The 23,257-nt window shown below is 38.2% G+C and overlaps 1 protein-coding gene across 1 annotated transcript in view; it reads right to left on the reverse strand.

Moving 5' to 3' along the window:
- Positions 1-23,257, reverse strand: part of LOC121462866 (rho GTPase-activating protein 15) — a 568,141-nt gene that overhangs the window by 522,036 nt on the left and 22,848 nt on the right. The window lies entirely within an intron of this gene.

The raw sequence follows: 23,257 nt of genomic DNA on the forward strand, positions 1-23,257 counted from the left end.
GGCTGGCTGGAAAAATAGTTTATGTGCTTTTCTAAGGGTTGAATTTCCTCTTATCAAGAATGAAATTAGTATTCCAATTTTGGACCTCACCAAACCTTTATACCCACTTTAACTAAATTATACAATGCAAGTGCCACTATATGGCATTAAAAGTTAGAACATGAACTTGATATGCATATCCCTCTTGGAACTCTTAACTTGGACAATAATCCTAATACAATAAGGAAGCTCAAATCATTCCATTCAGTATGTCCACAAGGAGAGGCTTTGCCATTTTATGGTTGGTAGAGTAATGAGGGTCTAGTAACAAACTTTAACCACCAATCTTATGACTATGAAATGTCTTAAGGACTGGCTCACCCCGACATGGAGTAGCCTCAACCTTCAAACCTTTAAGCTGTCCTGGAATACCATGAAAGGGAGACAAGCTGAGTTTAGGCTTTATTCAGAAAAAAAAATTGCTTTTGTTACCAGACTCTAAGGAGAATAAAATAAATAGTTTACATCTTTGTGTTTCAGCATCTTAAGTTGCAGGAACTGAGAAAAATATTTCATGCTGAAATGTGATGTGATGTTTATGATGCCAGCTCATGATTCTTAAAGTATGTGCTGTGTTATTTTCACCTCTTCCTTTATTGTTCAGATGCCAACAAATACACAAAAGTCACACGGCACATTTTCTCTGAGTGAAGAAGAATGAGAGTTATTGCTCTTTCTCCAGGAGAAGCATCATGGACAAATTTCATCATTAAAGAAGAAAGGGGGTGGGGGGGCTGGTGAGATGGTTCAGTGGTTAAGAGCATTGCCTGCTCTTCCAAAGGTCCTGAGTTCAATTCCCAGCAACCACATGGTGGCTCACAACCATCTGTAAAGAGGTCTGGTGCCCTCTTCTGGCCTGCAGGCATACACACAGAATATTGTATACATAATAAATAAATAAAATAAATATTTAAAAAAAGAAGCAAGGGGGAACTTATGATTTAATATGACCTATAGCTTTCATATTTTATATGAAAGAGAGAGTTAGAAAGAAGAAAGCAAAGAGAGTAAGAAAGTAGTGGACCCAAGCAATAAACCAGGTCTTAACACTATAAGTAGAGATGAAAACGGTCTCGTGTGTTGGGCTCCGGTTACTGGTATGTTTACCAGACTGAAGAAATTAGATCAATGTCTGTGAAGATTTTGAGGTAATTGTATTGCCAAAGAAACCAGAAGCTGGGCCTAAAATCCAGTACCTATCCAACCCTGAAGCCCATTATTTGTTCCACAAAAGCTGTTATGAAGAGAGCAAAAATTGAGATCATTCTCTCCACTGTCCAACTGGAGTCTGGATGGGCATAGTGCATAGGGAAGCACATTTACAAAACGGACACACACACTATAGGATAATGGACGTGAGGTGTTCTCCCAGGCAGAGGAACCAGAAATGGTCTTCACCACAGCAAGGGTCCCACGGGGTCTGCCCAACAGGACACAGTCATTTTAACATTCCATGTTTTCTCATTTACCTCACACTGTCTTCACCATTAGCTGTTAAATATGGTAGATAAAGCAAAGAAGACAACTTGAATTTTAAGTTCTTAATCGTTTAGCTCTCCAGAGAGACTGTGACTTCAAGACAAAGAAAAATTTATCACCAAAGATTCTGGAAACAGAACTTCATGTAGTTGGAGGCTGTGATAATTTATCTTCGTTTTCAATGTAATTGGATCTGAAATCAACTAAGAAACACATATCTGGCCTATTCATTAAAAGCATTTCAAGGAAGGATTAGCTGTGGATTAGGGGAGACCCTCTATAATTTGGGCAGCATCTTTGGCCAATAGCCTGGAAGACAACTGGTCCAGGAGAAAAGCGTTTTTGCAGCCTACAGGCTTTGACTCTTTGCAGTTTAGCATGCATTTCTTCTTGTGGTTGTCACTGTGGTTGCTGTAAGAATCCAGCTTCTTTGACTTTCCAGTGTGAACTTAAGACCAGCAGCTCTTCAGGAATGCTTTAGGTCATCAGCACTAGACCAAGATTGATGGGGAATCTGAGTTCTCAGATGTTGGGCTGTCTCAAGTCTATAGACAGCCACTGCTGGAGCACCTTCCCCCATCATTTATGCCAGCCTCCAGTGTATTGGTTAGAATTGTCTAGAGGAATGGGACAGACTGGGGAGAGGAAGATAGACACATTTCTAAGTGTTGGAAAATAGATACAAAGTAAAAGAGATAAAAGAAGAAGATGTACTCTTGTACCTGGACTTAGCCTACGTTACATCTAAGGCTTGCCATTTGACTAGTTTAGGCTAAGAGAATATGAACAGAAACAAAGCTATAGCTATATCAACAGCCAACACTGTTCCAAATTCTCTCTTTCTTTTGACAATTGGCTAAGAGTCAAACTAATCTATGTGAAAGGAGGCTCAGGACCCTAAGACACCATGGGGAGGAAACTAACCTAGCTCAGAAAGTTTACTTCTATGAATCATTTTACTTCAAACTTTTGGGGAGGAATAGTTTTCTATTCAGAAAAAATTTCAGAGCCTCCCTGTAGGAAACAGCCTTCTCTTGCATAAGTGAGGAATAAATTCCTATTTCTTGGAGCCATTATGTGGTTTAGAGAATTTGAAATAGCAAAAGTAGTCAATGAGAGGAACCCTAGAAACCCCAGCTTCACAGTGGCTGCCTCTGCTACTCAGCAGTAAGAAATGACCTCTCTCTCTCTCTGTCTCTGTCTCTCTCTCTCTCTTTCTCTCCCAGAGATCTGTCTGTCTCTGCCTCCAAAGTGCTGGGATTAAAGGCCTGTGCCACCAATGCCCGGCCTGCAACCACATCTCTTAAGTACTCACTATACTATAATTGTGTCCATGCAACATACATGTTTTACAAGTAAGGGTGGAAGATTCCTGAATGATAGAAACTTTCAGATTTTATTTCCCTAAAAACCAGCTATTGTTCTAGTTTGGGTGCAGAAGACAATAACCTGGAAACTAAAATATCTTAAGTATTAGAAACAGTAATGCCTACTAAATTCCAATGTTTCTACAGGGAACCTGGTCAGCCCTGTCACTCCATGTCCTTGTTTCTTCCAGCATTATTAGTAGATTTGAAAGGGGAGAGTGGACCACCAGCTCTAAGGGTAACTGTAACTCACCTTGTGAACATTTTCCTCTAAGGCAGGCTTTCAAATTTGGCTTTTTTCTTAATATTAGTTTTAGCTGTGATGGTTTAACTTTAATTATTAGTTTAAATATATATTATATATTTTACATAGTTAAATATATATATATATATATACATATATATATATATATATATATATATATATATATATATATTCGAGGCAGGGTTTTTCTGTAGTTTTGGATCCTGCCCTGGAACTAGCTCTTGTAGACCAGGCTGACCTCGAACTCACAGAGATCTGCCTGCCTCTGCCTCCTGAGTACTGGGATTAAAAGCGTGCACCACCACTCCCTGGCAGTTTAAAAATCTTAAGGTTTTGCAGAAAGATTATCATATCAAAGCCATTTACTAGTCTCACCACACATTTTACTTTAAAATGAAACTGTTAAAATTATATTAAATGAGTAAATAGGAAAGAAATATGGGGAAACTCATAGAGAAAGCCAATGATTAAAATCTGAAATAAATGTTAATGAGAAAAATTGAGAGAAATGTCTATTTTGAACACATACTTGGTTTTCTCTTGAAATGGACCATTGGATCCATGATCTAGTTGAACCAAATTTAAATTCAAAATGATGAAAAGATGCTGAAATTTATGGAATATTAAGTTGCCGGGTGCGATTGAAGGCTTTTTGCATATATTAGAATGTTAAATCTCAGAAACACTTTAAGAAGTCAATCATATTATCCTGTTTTATAAATACTGACACAGTTTGAGTTATTTTGTGAATCTATACCTAACAAAAGCACAGATAATATTTTAACTTGGATCAGTATTTACATACTTATCATGTTTTATACAGCTATCATCCTTTGCATAGATGGACCACATATATATTACACACACACACGTATATATAATATGTGTATCTCATCAATAAGTAAAGTTATGGGGAGCTGAAAATTTGAGTCCTTTCAGTGCGGAAGAGAATGTTTCTAAGGTAGATGTTTGAGAAAGACTCAAGCATTTAAATTTGCATGCATTAACAGCAAAGCTAGAAATCATTTTCAAACCATTTATAAACCATCTTAATCCTTCTTTGGGGGAGGTAATACTCCTGATCATTCCTAACTCAATAAGCTGCTGATCTGTCATATTCAACTGAGTTCTGAGGGTGTTGAAAACAGAGGCCTTTCCTCACCCATTCTTTACTAAAAACAGTCTTCCCTGGAAAGCAAAGAAACATGTTATTTCAACCAGATTAGACTGACTGAGAGTTATGGTTTTGAAAATTCTGTTTTCATAATGGCTTGGTTGCTACATATAGATATCAGGAAAAGTTAGGATATGTCAAACTGTCTTTCCATCATATATGTAATTCAAATGATAAATATGAAGAAAACTTGTGAACAGTCAAAATTCTCATGAAATAAGTTTAGAGGAAAAAAAGACTTAAACTGAATTATAAAAAAAAACGAAAATTTTATAGTACCTTTATAGACATTAGCTAGTTACTAACTATTGACTGATTTGGTAAGTTGTCTTAGGATACCCCTTCTACATGACAGTTTAAGACAGTAGATCCCTATGATCAATGAGTGTTGCCAGAAAAATCTTCATATTCGACACACACATTTCAGTAATTTCTGAGTAGATCATTGAAGTACATTTGTTTATGTTACCAAATATTTCTACTATGAGCATAGGAAAAGAGTGTTTCGTTTAGACAGCCCTAGTTAGTCCCAAGAATTCCAAAACTGAGACACACTCAGTTTCAGACACCTATGTTTTGTCTGAAGTTGTTTATGCCACGTTTCAGGATCTGGCAAAGTCTGTTAGTTCCTTTGAACTTCTTGTTATATGGTAAATAGTTGATGAATTCAAGCAGTTGAACAGCAATGAGAAACTATAGTAGTTTAGTATAACTTTATTTCAGCAAGTTATTTGCTCATGTAATTCTGGAGCTTTACCTTGCAGAAGGCAATTTTTTCATGTATGCTTCCGTATGGTTCTATGTGGTCTTAAGAATAAAGGGTTGGTGAAGATCTTCTCCCAGTCAGTAGGTTGCCTTTTTGTCTTAGTGACAGTGTCCTTTGCTTTACAGAAGCTTCTCAGTTTCAGGAGGTTCCATTTATTCAATGTTGCCCTTAATGTCTGTGCTGTTGGGGTTATACATAGGAAGTGATCTCCTGTGCTCATAAGTTGCAGAGTACTTCCCACTTTCTCTTCTATCTGGACCGCTCTTCAGAATTGAGAGGGAGTAGGAATGGAGTAGGAGGAGGGGGAGAGGATTGGGGGGAAGGGGGAGAGAAGTGGGGGGAGGGGGAGAAGAATGGGAAGAGGGGGAGAGGAGTGGGGGGAGGGGGAAAGAAATGGGAGGTGGGGAGGAGGCGGAAATTTTTTCAACAAAAAAATAAATAAATAAAAAGAATAAAGGGAACATGTATGGATGCTTACTGTACAGTTGAAGGCACACAGCTACCTTTATTTTGTTGGTATTTATATTTCTGAGTTGTGAATTGTTTTTAATATCATTTTACAATTCTACTTTAAAATAATCATGAATCTTGACATGAATTTATTTCCAAAAACCCTGACTAATTAAAAATATTGATAATTCAGTTTCTCTGGCCTATTTATTAAGAATGTCATTTAAATATTGTAGTTGAAGTGACATGATTATGTCTTATGCTGTTTTTTATCTCTATATCCTGACTCTTAAATAATGAAAGTGTGATAATAAATATTTGAATTGATGATAATATTTCATTTGGAGAAGAAAGAATATTATGTCACATTTCATCATTTTGCATGAGCAAACTATTTGCTCAATGATGGTACCTTCCTAATGAACTATCATGTGTTATAAATAGGAATGATTTGTAGTAGGTTCCGTTAGAATGCAGTTAAAACGTATGTGTCTTCTGACTTCGATTATCTTTAAATTGATATCAAATTAATCTATATATGACTAACAATGTTTGATGAAAGCTACACTCTGCCTTCACTATCACCACACAGCCCTCTCTCCTCTTCACAGTTTTGTAAATGTGGAAAGCTATGTGGAAAGGTGAAGCACCCAGAATGCATAAACATGCTTCCTTTAAATCCCTCTCTTTTCTTATTAGAAAATGCACCATAATTTTTCAGATCTCTAGCTTCAAAATGGAATTGAAGAGTCACTTTTTCAAATGTTCTTCATTTTTTCCTCCATTTCTTTTTCATTTTTTATCTATTTAAAGCACACGAAGCCAATGAGTGGGATTAGTCTGTGATATATTACATACTGTAAAAATAACAGAATTTGGGCACATTATTTCCCCTGTGTGGGAGGGTCTACCATAAAAGTTATACATAAACATGAAACATTCCACACAGCTCTGATTTTAAATAGATTACCATTTTTGATGAAAGTTTATATCTTGTGGCTTAGACTTGAAATAAAATCACTTGAAAAGCATTAGTACGTTCCAAGGTTTTCACAGACATGTGCGTTTTCTGAGGCATACCTCCCATTAACAACCTCCCTGCATACGTGGATGAAAAGCAGAAATAAATCTGTGGTTAAGTTTAGTCTTTATCTTCACAGTTTCTCAAAGTTTTTTTGGTGTATCCCAAGTCTTATATTCAAATTTCATTTTTTTTCCCAAATTCTATTTCTTAAAGTTATTGTAATCAGAAATTCAGGAAAGTTGAAGAATTCTTTTGGGAATGTGCAGACACAGCTAATATTTCTAGCACTCATTACAATGTAGTTATTTACAAATTGTAAATGTTGCCCGAATAATGGCTGCTCTCACAGCATGTGTGTGTAGTAGCTAGCTTTGCAGAAAGAAGGTTGAGATGGCGGCCTTGACTCTCCTGTTCTGACACAGAAAACTTACCCAGTTCTCATTTGTGGGTTGTGATGTGAATGAGTCTTTCAGCAGACTAATGGTAGGCAGTCACAAACAGCATTGAAAAATCAAATGATTTTACTTTGTACCTTATTAGTGTATCATAAGTATATAGCTTAGCATGTTTATCTTCCTTTTCCTTCTGATCATTGTTCTACTCAAATATCATAGTGGGTCTCCATAACCAAATCTATTCCCCACACACAATGTTTTGCTGCTCCTTAGTTCTCCTTTTATTCTATAATATGAGTCAGAAATGGGACAAGGCTTATTACGTCTTTTATGCCCTGAGAAAAATTAGAGGGAACAGTTTGAAAGGATTCATGAGACATGTTACAGCTAAACTTAGACATAATTTGTTGAACACCAGAGAGTCTCAGAGAGGCGCTTCTGGGATAGTTCCAAATGCTTTATACCTTCCCTTTCTTTAGTTAATCCAAAACACATGTTTCTCTTCAAGAAGAAAGCCAAACTACCTACTGACCTTATTTAAATACAAATTAATTGTGTACAGTGTGCCTGTTGGCTTGCTCCAGATTAATATTATTTCCTTTGGTCTTTCATGGTGGGTATTTTTAGTGAAATATTTCTTTGCTGTTGCTGTGAAGCTGGATATGGCACGGTTTTTGTCTTCATAGACTGAAATCCTCCGAACCAAGAAGTGCATGTGTCTGAGTGATACACTTCTCTATATTTCTTTAATCTGAAGTATACCAATGCCTTGTCTTCATTCTTAGTATTTTTATCTCTTTAGGAACATCTATGTTTTGCAAAGAATTTTATTTTATATATACTTTGTGTATCATTTTCCCTAAATATTTAAATGTGTCATTGATACACAATCATTGAATATGTGTATGGGGCAAAAGTGTAAAATGTCAGTTCAGATATGTAATGTATATTGATAAGATGAGGGTAACTGATGTATCCATTAGTTTGAATATTTCTCATGTCTTTGGGGAGCATTCAAATTTCTTCCACTTTCTGTTTTGAAATGTGCATCTAATTATTGTCAATCTGAAGAGGAGTAACACCCTACAGAATATTAGGAGTAACTGTTATCACCAAGCATTTTCTCCCTTTATTCCTGTTCATGCTAACTACTCTCTTCCATAAGGTTGACTTTTTAGATTCTGCATACGTAGCATTCAGCCTTCTGTCTCTACAGTAAAAGAATGTTTGTCATGGGTAATGGCTTTGGAAGTTTCAATCCATGATCAGTTGATGGCCATGCTCGAGGCCTGTGCTGAGACAGCACATCCTGTTGGAAGCACAAAACAAAGAAGAACTCCTCAGTTCATAGGGAGGGAGCAAGAGAGAGAAAGGGCCTGCAATCTTGTTTGCTTCCAATTTCCAGGAGGATCTATAAATATTTTTCTTTGGGTTCACCTTGTTATTTGGCTTCTCTGGGCTTGTGAACTATAGGCTTAATGACCTTGGTTTATGGCTAGAGTTGTAAGCATGGGGGTGGGGATAGGGGTGGGGGTGAGGTTGTGGGAAAGTGGAGAGGAGGAGAGGGAAGGGAGAAGCGAAGGACTGGCAACAGCTTGGGGGACTGGGAGGGTGGAGATGGAGGAAGGGAGGATATAGGAGCAGGGAAGAAGATACCTACATCAAGAGATCCATTTTAGGGTTGACAAGAGACTTGGCTCTAGAGGGGATCCAAGGTCTTTAGGAGGATGTCCCCTGCTAGGTCTCTGGACAGCAGAGGAGAGGGTACCTGAATGGTCCTTGCCCCACTATCGCGCTGATGTTTATCTCGAATATCACCACAGAATCTTCGTCCGGCGATGAATGGAGATAGAGACAGAGACCCTCATCAGAGGAACAGACTGAGCTCCCAAGGTCCAGATGAAAGGCAAAAGGAGGGAGAAGACGAGCAAAGAAGTCAGGACCGCAAGGGGTTGGTCCACCAAATGAGGCAGTGTGCCTGTTCTAATGGGAGCTCACCAAATCCAGCTGGGTCTGAATGAGCATGTGATCAAATCGGACTCTCTGATTGTGGCTGACAATGGGGGGCTGACTGAGAAGCCATTGATAAAGACACTGGGACTTGTTTTTACTGCATGTTCTGGCTTTTTGGGACTCTAGTCTATATGGATGCACAGCTCCCTAGGCCTGGATGTAGGGAGGAGGGCCTTGGACTTTCCACAGGACAGGGTTCCCTGCCCTCTCTCAAGCAGGGTAGGAGAGGAAGGAGGAGGTGTGGGGGAGCAGGAGGGGATTGGGAGGGGGGAAGGAAGTGTAAATAATTGAATGGAGAGAGAGAGAGAGAGAGAGAGAGAGAGAGAGAGAGAGAGAGAGAGACCAGGATGGCACAGTGGGGACAACCCCAAAGGCATAACGATGTCACATAATGTCCCCTTCCTAAGAGTCTACAACACCTCCCAATAGCATCATCCTGGGGCACAAGCTGATAGTGCATTTTATTCAGCTTATGACACTATTAAGAGCAGTACAGGGTTTATTGAAGTCACAATTTTGATTATTGCCAAGAGCAAATAAAATAATTCACTCATCCCCTTTACTCTTGATAAAAGAGATACTCAGTCTGATAGAGATAAAAGGAAATAGTTCAAAGAATAGATTATTAAACAATGGGTGCATATTCTGGAACACTTGAACAAAACTTACATTTTCGCCACAAGTGTAAGCTAGGAATCTTTTAAATGAAAAGACTGAGGCCAACAGAAAATAATACTAAGACAACTACTTCATAAACACCTCATAAAGTTTAAAATACAAAATAAATAAAAATTATTGCAGAGCAGGAACTTGACGGGAAGCTAGTCATGTTTACCCAGATGAAACACGCCATTGTTAGGTTCCTGTTTAGCTATTTTGTGCAGACAGGTTCTATCTCTGATCTCATGATATCTAAATGCCTGAAATCCTTAAGAAATTAAATCGGGCTCAGTTTCCAATTGTAAAGATTCTTTCACTTTCCAGAAGGGCCTAGGTTAAAAAACCAAGTTTTCTTTTTCACTTCTGCAAGTTTATTTTGATCACTAACAAAGAAACTCTTTTGGTTTTGGAAAACTGTGGTGTGGTGCATTATGTATGACATTTCATCTGCGGTGTGCAAAGCTGCGCAAAGATAACTACCTGCTCTCTGCTTCCTACTGTCTAGTGACATTTTTCATAAATCTTTATTTCTTAATTTAAGGGTGAAGAAGTCCTTAGAGAAAGTGGCCTGTCTGTTTTGAGAGTCATTTTTTACATATATGGTAGGAGACAGATTTGAATAGCTACGACCATCTTTCAAGAAGCAAAACTTTCTGCCAAGTGTGCAAAATTAGCACACTGAATGAATGCCTTCAGCATCTTTAGTTGCTACCTCATAATTACACCTTGCCAGGTTGCTTTCTTCACTGATTCTTTGAGGTTCCTAGAGACCCCCCCGCCCCAAACTCACCTTCTGCTGCTGAAAAAGAAGATTTAGTTTTGAAGGTTAATCCGACTCAGCAGGATTGAAGGATGGCGCTTTTCCTTGGTTGTAAGTATTTTGGCTCAGGCCAGACAGCTGTTAGGACATTCTCCTCTGGGAATCGTGCCCTCAACACCCTCCATTGATGCACATACATGGTCTACTGGCTGCCGACTTCCATGCCCATCTGCTCACATGGCCTGGTGCCCACTCACAAGTTGGCTGGATCCTTGCCCTTAGTGTGGAGGTGCCAGGCAATGATGGGTTTAGATGGGCAGCCTGCATAATACTCCAAGTGACAGGTTTTTTTTTTCTTTTTTCTCTCTGTGCGGTATCTGTCCTCTGTGCCTTCCATGAAAGAGAAACTTGTGTCTCTCCACCCCTGATCATACCCATGGACACATGCAGCCTTGTCCATGGAGAGGAACATGTTTATTCAACCTGCCACCCGCAGTGAGATGAAAGGAGAGAATTCTCCAAGATCCAAGTGACAAGTTCCAACAATGAAATGGGTTGGATGGTAACAATTCTGAGCACCTGGAGTCTGTCAGAGGACATTTAGCGTGGGTAGAAGTACAACAGGCTGGTACGTAGCAGGGCACCAGGACATGGCTGTTGCTGCAGCCGCGTTGTTGTCTTTTACAGTTCCAGTGCATGTCATTCAGCTTGCATTGAAAATAAAGCAGAAAGAGCGAGCTGAATAGGAACACAAATCTTATGTTCAATGGGTCGAAGGCAGATGCTGTGATATTTAGACCTCCAAAATGACCCTGACCAGAGGTCCTAAAGGAAAGGAAAGGAAACGAGAATAGCATCATTCCTTCCGAGCTACAGCAAACCCACAAAGAGGAATAGATTGGCACAGGAGGTTGTGACTTTAATGATCCAAAGCATATGAATGCTTGTTAGCAGACAGCAGACAGACCTAAGTAAGAACAACAGTAATGACAGCATCTGCAGCCTGGCCTATGGCACGAAAACCAATCAGGCAGCAGTGGAGAGAAGAGCCTGGAGGTATGTTAAAGCTGTGCTTTCCTTGTGTGTTTATTTAAGGGAGATTGAATTCAGGGTGTTGTCAGTCTGCCTTGGAGAGTGGTTATCCAATGTGGTGGCATGATCTTTCTCTCTGAATGTTGCTCGGTGGAGTCAGTTAGTTATGTGTGACTACTTGATCTGTCCTAGCCTTTATAGACTGCCAATATTGTCCAGTCCAAGTTCCAAAGGAACGAGGCCTAAAAACTTTTGGCTCCAAAATCAAATTAGGCTTCTCTACTTCTTTCGCCAGAAATGCATAAGTCCACGATGGCCAAAACCAAAGAATTTGACATTGTGGAATGGATAGAGCTGTCATATACCACTAAAGTGTGGAAATATCTACTGTTTGAAGTCAAGACTAGCTCAACATCTTCAGTAATCACAACAGACTTCCTGGGACACCTTTCTGGGGTAGTCTGGCATTGCACTAGGAATATTTTCTGGCAAGCTGCCAATTTCAGATATCAAAAAATGTAAGAACATATGGTTTTTAAAAGAAAATCTGACATTTTTTTCTGTCCAAAAAAAATCATAAAAGCAGCACATTTACATATTAAAAGTGAGTCCCTTAGTCCATGTTCAGGTTATTGTCAGTTGCTTAAATACATCCTTTAGGGTATGAGCAGAAGACAAAGCAAGTCAGTGTGATTCAGAAGAAACTATTATGTGACAAATCTTTTGATGACCTTGAATTTAGAATTATCTCAAGAATTTCTGGTAAAAAAAAAAAGTCAAAAAAATTGGGTAAAGACATCCAACACTCCTTCATCTGATTGCTGGGCTGTGAGTTACCCATCAGAGTTCTCTGCTTGTCCATCAAGAGAGTCCTGAGCAGAGAGGCCAGTTTTACACATCTTAGAGTCACAGGACTCAACACACAAGTCCCCCATGCTTTAAGACTGATCTTTCCAAACTTTGTTTGTATCCTTTTATTTATTTGTACTGTTGTGTTATGGAATTCTCTGTTAGCTTTGTCCAAAGATACCTTACTTTTCCTGATTCCTTTCGAAATATGAACCAACGGAATTTTTTGATCTGTTCTAGATGAATGTCCATAATTCCCTCTGGGGTATTTGACATCCAGGTTGATTGAAAAAAAAAGTTCAAATTTGCAAAAGTAATCATTCACTGATCATACTGAAATTCAGCTCCTGGGTTTGCATGGTTGGCAGGTGCCTGAAACCTAGGTTCTTCTGTGGAAAGGAAAACTGGGTAGATACACAGCATTGCTGCAGAGAGAGATACAGGTGTAGAACCGCATGCAAGGTAGAATACATGTGCTCTAAAATGCATTAAACGCATCTACGGTCACACAGATGATCATTTGGAGCATTGCATGTTTGCCTACCACAAGCTCTGTGCAGATTACCTAACTTTTAGCAACTTTTTCTCTTCAGTTATAAAATTTGTTGATATGTGGTATTGGTTTGCTCCACGGAATGGCATTCAAAATAAAGAAATAAACCTCCTAAAAATCAGAGCGCATGGCCAGCCCTATTATAACATTTTATCATGGTTTAACATGGTGATTGACAGTAACCAGATGCACTTGCTGAAATTCAAGTCCCTGAAAACATATTCTAAAATGAATTATTTCTTCCTTAAAGAAATTCCACCCATTTTTTGAAGGTACTATGAAATATTTTATTAGAAAGAAAACATTTGAACATAAACACTGAAATAATATTATACCAGGCATGTATACTGACAGCAAGAAATGTTGGCGTCATCTCAGGATTCTACCTACGGCCTTGTTTTTCTTCCTTCCTTCCTTCCTTCCTTCCTTCCTTTTTTTGAGACAGGACCTTACTAAATAGCCCCTATTGGCCAAGAATTCACTTTGTAGAACATAATGGCCTCAGACTCACAGAGGTCCAAAAGTTTCTTCCTCCTGAGTGCAGAACTTAAAAGGAGAGTCACCATATCCTGCCTGATCTTGGTTTTAATGAATCACCTCCCTTTCACATGCAAAATACATAATCCACTCTCATGATTCCCGAGTCTTATCCTACATTGTATAGTACTGGCTCAAAATCTATAGTCTTATAATCTAAATCTTGCCAGATCTAAGATAAAAATTTTGGCCAGGCTGTGGTGGCGCATGCCTTTATTCCCAGCACTCGGGAGGCAGAGGAAGGAGGATCTCTGTTAGTTCAAGGGCAGCCCAATCTACAAGAGCTAGTTCCAGGACAGATAGGGCTGTTACACAGAGAAACTTTGTCTCGAAAAACCAGTAAAAAGATAAAAATTGTATCAGCTAGCTCATCTGTGATGGTTTGAATGAGGATGGCATGCATAGGCTCATGCTACCCACTGTGACAGTCATGGATTCATGCGGTAAAATTGTAAGCAAGCTTTGAATTCAATTCTTTCTTTTTTATAAGTTGCTTCAGTCATGGTATCTCTTCACAGAAACAGAAAAGCAACCAAGACATCATCTAATTGTATTTTTTTTTAAAAGGAAGTTGAACTTAAGTGAAATCACTCAAGAGGAAGAAGCCAAATAAGTAATTTCTTGTAGAGCCAGTATCGTTTAACAAGTAAATGCTGAGTACGTATATTATTATTATTGTTAAGTGTGTTGTAACCATATGTGTGAAAGTGTGTTGTAGAATATGATTTTGAGATGTGTTACATTTGTTTGTGCGTGGAACATTTGTTTAATGATGCAAAGATGTGATGCATTCTTTTACGTTGCATTTGTTTAACTCTGTGAAGCTGTGATCTTTGCCTGTCTAAAACACATAATGGACTAATAAAGAGCTGAATGGCCAATAGTGAGGCAGGAAAAAGGATAGGTGAGGCTGGCAGGCAGACAGAATAAATAGGAGAAATCTGGAAGAAGGAGGCAAATCAAGAGAACAGGAAAAGGAAGATACTAGGGGTCAGCCACCTAGCCATTAAGCCATCTGAGTAAGAGTGAAAGTAAGATTTACAGAAGTAAGAAAAAATGAAAAGGTCCAGAGGCAATGGTTAGATGGAATATGCTAAGAAAAGCTGGCTAACAACAAGCCAAGCAAAGTACGGATATTCATAAGTAAGAGTAAGCCCCCGTGTCATGACTTGGGAGCTGGGCAGTGGGCCCACCAAAGAGTAAAGAACAAAATAACCACCAGCAACACATGTGCTCACTCAGGAGGATGGCAGTGAAGACCAGAGGTAAATATTGGTATGTATTCTTCAATATCTCTCTGCTGTATTTTCTTGAAACGATGTCACTTACCACACCTGGAACTAGCTGTCTTGGCTAGACCAGTTTGCAGGCAAAGGCCTGGGATCGGCTTTTCAGTAGCATTAGCACTGGGGTTACAGGCATATGCTACCGAGTCTAACTTTTTATGTGGGTTCTGGGGATCTGAACTCATGTCTATTTGCTTGTGCAGCAAGCATTTTTACACACTGGGCCAAATTTCCTGGCAATAAATCTAAAGTGTGTATTAAATAATGCATAATAAAAAAATGCATTATTCCACAATGCTTTTTAGGGCTGAATTTATTTTGCATTTCAGAGTAGTTATTGAGCAGATGTTTGCTGACATATATACAAGATGACTTTCTGTAACTAGTTATGTTGTAACTAATCAAACACCTCTTGTCTATGGTCATTATATTTCACATATAATATCTTAGAATATTATGGAAAATGCACCAGCAATAGTAACACTTTGGGAACCTGGAAGATATGTAGACTAAGTGGATGTAAACTCTCATCAAATCTACTCCACAAAGCAGAGTGAGATCTGCTGGGTGAATCCTTGCACCAGGATATGATTGTCAGTTTTCTGTCTCATCTAGATCTTATATCAGAAAACACTAACAGTGCCAAAATTAGGCTGACAACATATCTTAATCTCTCCTACTCATTAAAATCCTATTGAAGCCACAGTAAAAAGGGGGAAAAATCTTTATTAATAGAAAATCCTATAAAATGAAAATGTGGGCAAAAGTGAACATGAACCAAAAATTTAGAAGATAAAGATGTATTATCTTTCACATCTTGGTATGTGGAGGCAAGAGGATCTTGATTTTGAGGAGTACCTTGAGTATACGGTAAGACTATGTCCTAAAAGCAAAGCTGCTATGAAGGGTTCATTAGAGAGGTTATGTAACGAGGATTCAAGGAGGAAGGACACAGCAGAATGTGCGCAATTTAAAAATAAAGTTGAAGAATACTAGGGGTGTAAAGGTTTAGACAGGTATAAAGACGGGAGGACAGAGAGAAGAGATGATGGGGAAAAGAGTGACCAAGACCTTATAAAAACACCCTGGGGAAAACTTGCTGTTTTATTTTATTTTATGTCCCTGTGATAAAGTAAAATACCCAACAAAAGCAATTTAAAGGATAAGTGGTTTATTTCAGTGTAGACACTGTCGAGTATTTAAAGGGTAAGTGGTTTATTTCAGTGTAGACACTGTAGAGTAAGTATCATTTTGGGGGAGGATCATAGCAGCAGAGTCTGAATCAGCTAGTCAGATCCCCCTCGGGAGGATGGGAGGGTTCGATGCTCTATATCTTCTCCATTTATGCCATTTAGGATCCCAGCCTGAGAATGGTGTTACCCACAGTGATTCTGTATCCCACCAAAATGTTATACACATAATTCCCCACAGGCACGCCCACACGCCTATCTTCCACGTGGTTGTACATGTTGTTCAATTGACAAAAAACACTAATCTTCACAACTACTATTTTCTGTATCTGTTAAAATGCAAATAAAAGTATTTATCCACTGGCATTGGTGGATAATGATCCTCCCAGAGGTTAAAGGTTATTAAGTAAAAATCCAACTGCCAGATGTAAGATAGCTCCTCGCAAGAGGTTGTCGATAGGAGAAACAGACTCCCCCATCTTACAGATAATACATTTTTATTGATCGCCTACCAGGATTAGACAATAAGACAACTGATGGAGATATCACAAGTTGGGTTGCAGGACATGGAGAACATCCCCCTTTGCTGGATAATGCCAGAAATTACTATATAGGCTTCTGGAGGAATAAATTCATCATCAGCTCTCCCCAACTGTGGATATTATAAACTATAATAACAATCTGCAAGAAAAGAAGAGGTTGACATTGGTGCAATAGTGCCATAACTATCATAGGGTAAATGGAGCTCTCAGGCTGGATTTTCAGCCCACTCAAGAGGAGTTAGCTCAGGCTTGCTAATGTAAACTTGGCCAAGAGCCTATAGTTAAAGATTTCATGGAACTTAGAAGAGAAACTGATAATTTTTTTTGCATCAAATAAATAGACATCCTGTCAAACTCCTTTCTACATACATATGGTTTTAGCCGTAGGTTAATGTTGTTCTCAGCCTCATTAGAGAAGCTTCTTTTGTGGCGATGAGAAACAGTTATTACAGAAATTCATAACTAGTCAGAGTTCTGGAAAATAAGGACTACGGAGCATTTAGCCCTAAATGGGTCATCTGTATCAATCTTTGCAAGACTCTTGAGATAGAAAGACTGTAACAGCCATAGGAAAGGGAGGCATCCTATAAACTGTCTTCTGGACAACGGTTGCACTTATAAATTTATTGCATCTGTGGTTATGCATAAGGCCTGCATAAGGGCCATTATCAGTGCAAGATGTGTGGGGAGTTTTTGGTGAATCTTCAGCCTTCCCTGAATGACTGTAGGAAATGAATGGTTGCTGAAGGAGTGTCATACCAATTGATTAGTTGCCCATGTTTCCTACTCGCTCTCATGGAAACAACCACGACATTTAGTGGGTCTCACACACACATAAGCACACACACACATAGATACATAAACACAACATAGGAAGGAGGTTTGTTTGGAATAATAAAAGTTTCAGTTGGAGAGGAAGGGTAACAAAAGAGGTAGTGGATGACTATTATCATAAATTCATATACTAAGTTACTAAAGAATAACAATAACTGGCTCTAAATAAATAAATAAACACAAAAAGTTAGTATCTTTTAAAACAACAAGAGATGAAAGTATTTGCAGAGGTAAATATGACTGAGATTTTTTTCAGAAAAAAAAATCGTGTGAAAGCATTGTAATGACTAAAGAAGATAAAGCCTGTATTTAAAATTGTAGAGAAAGGAATATTAATAACATAAAAAAATTCAGAAAACAAAACAGAAAAATACTAACAAATCCACCTGCTCATTTTAATGACAGAACCTCCAAAACGATCATTACTTTGTAGTACCTAGTACCCTGATGATGAGGTCATGATTGGCAATAACAGCCATCATTCAGAAATAATAGACTTCCAGACACATTAACCCACTACACATAGTCATGTGACCACAATATTAAATAAGAAGCGGCTAGAATCTAGTCTAGACTCAACATCATCACTACTACAGAGGAAAGAGGTGAGCATATGGCTGTAAACTAAGGGACTAACATCTAATAAACAAGACTTCCAGCATCTCTTATCAATCCCACTCCAGAAAGATCAAAACAAAAGTGTACTTTATCATCTAGAAGACCAGAGGGGTCTTCCTTAGGACTGTGAATAGCTTCAAGTTCTTGTAGATCCTGAGTTTAGATAACCTCAAGTGAACAGAAGACTTCATCATGTAGCTACTCTACAGAAAAGCCTACTAAGCAAACGGAAAAGGTCCCTGCTGTAAATACAAGAAGAATTCCAATAATTTTTCAATGGTTCTTTAAAAAATGTCAATTAGTAGTCATTGATTATTAGAAACTAGTTAGTTATTAAGCAAAAATTAGTCATTGGACATTATATATGGGTAATACATTGTTCTCAGTGATAAACAAAATAACCCCTGCTTTTCATAAAAAGTTGTGGAATTCAGTAGAGATTCCCAAATAAGCAGACATACGAAGGTGTGTGTGGGGTGACTTGTAAGCAGAAATAGTATCAGGAAAAGAAAAAACAAACTTACAAACCAAACTCTTCAGAATATTTTCAAGAGGCAAGAAAAAGTAGAATTCATAAGAACACAAAACAATAATAAACAATAGTGGTTTAAATAATAAAAGCAGAACCTAAAATACAAATATTTCAAATCCATAGAATTCCTAAAGGAAGGCCGGGCCATGAAACCCAGAACTATTAAGAAAACCCATGCCATTGTTTTAGTAAATATTCATCATTCATCATTCTGGACAGTCAGTGGAAGACTGGGAAGTATGCTCCTGGTTGCTATGACTGTGTAGGATGCTGTCATTTTTCTTACTATAGAGTCCCCAGGAAGACGTTCATGTTTCTGCTTCTCACAGACATCTAGGAAGGAAAAAGAGGAATCCCGTTCACCCACCATTTAATAAAACTTCCTTATTTTCAGAGCAAGGGAAGCTGCCAGAATAATATTAATTAAAAAAAGAAAGAAGAAAACCAGCCCCCACTGGTGCTCCCCTTGGATGAATAAAGATGAGTAGATTCTGAGGCATTTTATCCTCTATTGTATCTTCACTGCAGTGCCGGAGTTAGTCATTAGTGCTCCCTGCGCGGGCTATCATTAAACGATCAAAGTGTTTGTTTGGGGAGAAATCTGTCACATAGCACAATGACTCCCAAATTGTGATGCTGGGTGTTTAAAGGAGACTCCTCTGTGTTCATTTAGTGGGCATTTTAGTCAAATTTGGATGATAAGACACAGGACCAAGTGGGAATATTTTGAAAATCAAATAACCAATATTGGTTTGTGGACTCATATTCAAAGGCAGTAGTAGCAAAACATTTCCAACATTTGCAGGGGAGGGGCTCATGAGGTTCCTCCTGTAGCCTTCAGCCATTGGCAACTGATATCTGCTGGGGGAGGGAGACTCAGTTTCCTTCAAGGATGCATCTGTAGTGCTTTAGTAGATATGCTACACCCCTGCACATACAGGCGTCTCTCAGTGGCCTCAGTGAGTTTTTCATGAAGTACAAAGATGCACATGAAGTTGGGAGTGAGAAGTCCATAGGGAAGACATTGGAAGAGAAGAAATGGGGAGGGGGAGTAGATTGGATCAAGACATTATATGCATGTACAAAATTCTCAAACAACCCAAACACATGCCATACTGAAAAACCAACCAACCAAACAAACAAATAAACTAATAAAATCAGAGCCAAATCAAAAGTAAGGCATGAGAAACTTTCAGGTATGGAACAAGTCTAGGTCCCAATGATACAGTCATATCTTACAAAGGAATTCTTATTTTATGAAAAATTTCGTAATTTACTCTTAAAATGAAAACTTCATATCTAAGTCTTAAAAAAACAATAAAAGCACAATAATATTTTAAAATAAAAAGCTTTCACATCACAAATGTCATAGGTTTTGGTTCTTGTAAGAAGAAATTTCAGTATTTTAACCATAAAGAAAGGAAATATTATTTTGTATCTATTTTATTTATCTATTTCATGTTTCTCTGGTGCTTTATGATAGACATGGTTTTCCTCATTTGATTACTGTGAAAGACTCGGCTATCTCATCTGCAATACAAAAGAAAAAGCTGAGAATAATTTTGAACTGTCAGTCAGAAGTTTTCAGGAAACTTTAGAGTGATGTTCTTGTGGCATTTGAAGAGCCCTTAGGAAATATTCTTTATGAGAGCTTGGTATATTTTTTTGCCTTGGAAAACAAGGTGCTTTGGAGGCAGCTATGGATAAAGTCTCAGGCAAAAAGAGAAGGGAAGAAAATAGGGCTGACAGGACCTACTGTAGCTAAGGAATCAGAGTTATGGAAAATTTAAAAGGAAACTGACTTTGTAATGTCCATGTAAAATTAGTAGACAACAACTTTCCTTTTAACTCTGAAACATCAGTTTATGGGAAATGGATTTCACGCAATTTTGAGGTCCCTCAAATGGAGTTGACACAGAGTAAGTAGATTTCCTACAATAATTAACAATTAATAATGAAGGTAGGATGTAGGGCAAAGGAGGTAAAAATTATTCTGACCAATAAGACATGAGTACGCCTAGGGGGATGATCTCTACTTTTCTTGGACCCTCAAATGAATATAAAGAGAAGTGTTCCTAAAAGTGATAGCTACTCACTGTGACTAAAAGATTTTAGTGGAACCCACTTGGTCCTTGGAGACCTACAAAAGTGGCTGATTTTGTTGCAGTAAAACTGCTGAGTGATTATGACATCTTTTATCCCCTATCTTAGACTTAACAGTTAGAAGAGAATCAAGCATTTGAAGCAACAAAATTCAGGGGATATATTCAAACTATGTGAATGTCAATTTACATGGTAGTGATTAAAAATGACAAAGCAATGAAAATAATATAAATTAAAGGAGAAGAAATACCTATTTATTCAAGTTATATATTCACCTCATCCTAGCAAACAAAAAGGCTGGCAGAGTATTTGGTGTATAACAGAAGTGGGATAATTTAATGCAAAATTTAATAAGAAAGTTGATGTAAAGTATTAATATAAACATTTCATTTTAAAAATAGTTTCATAGATAGTATTTATTTCATAAAAGCAACAGCAATGCACATATCAAGGACATCACTGGGTCTTTTTGGAACACAGAGACCTGAGTTACAGTTTAAAAATAATGTTGTTGAATAGTTTTTTGGTAAAAACTATTCACTAAGCATCAAATACACCAGGCAAGACTTCAATTATGGAAGGTTACGTTTCCTTTGTAGCTATACCTAATATGTCATTCGGTCAACAAATATCAACATTTTACATAGATGTCATCAATTTCCAAACAGAGGCACAAGTATATGGAGTAAGTCTACATTAGCTAACTCATTTTCCAATCTCATGGTGCTTAGTTCCCAGGGAAAGTCAAAGGAGAAACACTGCTCTTTTCCTGAACACTGAGCTACAGAAGGGAATAGACTTCAAGAAAATAGTCCAGTCTCCTTCCAATAAATGCCATTAGGGATAATTCCTATGCGATCTGACTCAGTAGTAGCACACTAAGTCATTGGTTATCCTTCTACTGGCTCTGCAGAGCTGTCTAATTTTTTTTTTTTTGAGGTCATTTTATAAAGTAAGACTTTTGGTTGATGCTAAAGGCACTTGTCCTTCAGACTTTTGCCTTGCCAGGAACCCTGCCTTCTCTTTGGAGAAGCAACCCTTCACCCTGTCGAATGCTATTCTCTGTAATTCAGCTCGCATGATATATTTCAAAATGTAAGCAAGCAGTGCAACAAGCTGTATCAGCGAGCATGTCATTTCAGGTTACACGTTGCCGTTCCGGCTTCCTGAGACTTGGGTTGCTGGAATGCTGACCTCCCCAGTTGAGTCAACTGCCATGGGCTATGAGCTGTGAAGAGCAAGGGCAATCACAGCAGAGGAACCTTTGGCTTGCCTAATTTTGCATCCCTGCCTTACTCTGCCCTGCCAACTTGATTTATAAAGATTGTTTCTTATGTGGTTTCAACTTCAAGCTTCAATTTAAGGACAGTGTTGTTTGTTTCTTTCCACTTTTGGTTGGTTGTATCTCCAGTAAATAAATGTATAAGATGACAGCTTTTCACCTTTAGCTTTAAACAAGAAGAACATAGGAAAATCTAAAACAAAAAACCCTGGAGAGTTAGCTATTTTTAAACAGTCTTTACTTGACTGTCCCATTTTAACATTAGGACTGGAGCTATGTGACCATTCCAGAGTTAGTCACTTTTATTTTCTTGTGTGTGTTCTTTTTGCCAGTTTTATCCATTTAGACACATTATTATTTTGATTTTTCTTTTTCCCTCAAAGGCATTTAGAGGAGTTCAAAGAAAGATAGTGCTGAGGATACTACAGTTTCCTTCCATCTTCCTGGTTGAACATTGCTCACTTTGCACAGAAGAACCAAGGCTTAAACCAGAAAAACAGCTTAGATCCTAATTCCAGAAATACCATCCTAGTGACAGGTAATCAATGATTGTCACAAGCAGCTTACAGTATTGGTAGGGGTCACACTTGGCAATGCCCAGCAGTGCAACTGCCTTCTTTTGCCTTTGCTTAGCTTGGTCTCTGATGATCAACTCTTCAATAGTATTTAGTTCAACTCCAGAGACTGCCAGAAGTAGTAAGCATTTGACCAGATTTTCCAGTGTCTTAGGAAAATAAAGCTCCAAGAAGCCTTAGCTGCTGTGGAATGAGAGGCCATTTGACTTATGGGTCAAAATTGGAAACATTTTATGATCCTCCTCTGTTTTCTTTATCTACCTCTAATGTTAAAATTGACCTTCCATTCTTGACAGGTAGCATCCCTTGAGGTAGAAAGAAGTTGTCAGAAGGTACACTTGGTTGACTAATGATCTCTCCTGATGTACTATTCTCTGTCCAAGGAGTAGACTATGTTGTCAAGACCCATGAACCCAGTGGGAGACCCACTACATAGACACAGATTTCTTTCTATTACATGGTACCATACATCTTAAATTCTGGTCATTTTGCCTTTTCAGATGATTAGTTCAGGGGGCAGGAAAGACTATTTCACCATTTCTGAATGTTTTCCACCCTTTAACATTGGATTGTCCAGAGACAGTGTCCATAATTAAATTAATTCCCATTCTATGGAGAGTAGAGTCTCATAGAATCCGCTGATAATCTCATGACAGTATTTTGAAGAGATCAAGCTAATTCTATAATAGCTTAATCTCTGCTCATCCTTTCATTCTTCCCCTATCCTTTTCTTTCCCTTTTCACTTCTCCCCTTCCTGTCTCACCCCCATTTCACCTATACTTCTTTCCCTTCATCTCCACACTCTCTCCAGGCCCCCATTCTCCCTTCATTTCCTCTCTTTCTCCCTCTCTATTTTCTTCATTTCCACTATCTTTAACACACACACACACAGACACAAAGGATTACTATTAATACTTAAGACTGTCTCATT

This window comes from Microtus oregoni, unplaced genomic scaffold (assembly GCF_018167655.1).
Source record: "Microtus oregoni isolate MIOR12 unplaced genomic scaffold, Mior012 000025F_ref0000491, whole genome shotgun sequence".
NCBI lineage: Eukaryota > Metazoa > Chordata > Mammalia > Rodentia > Cricetidae > Microtus > Microtus oregoni.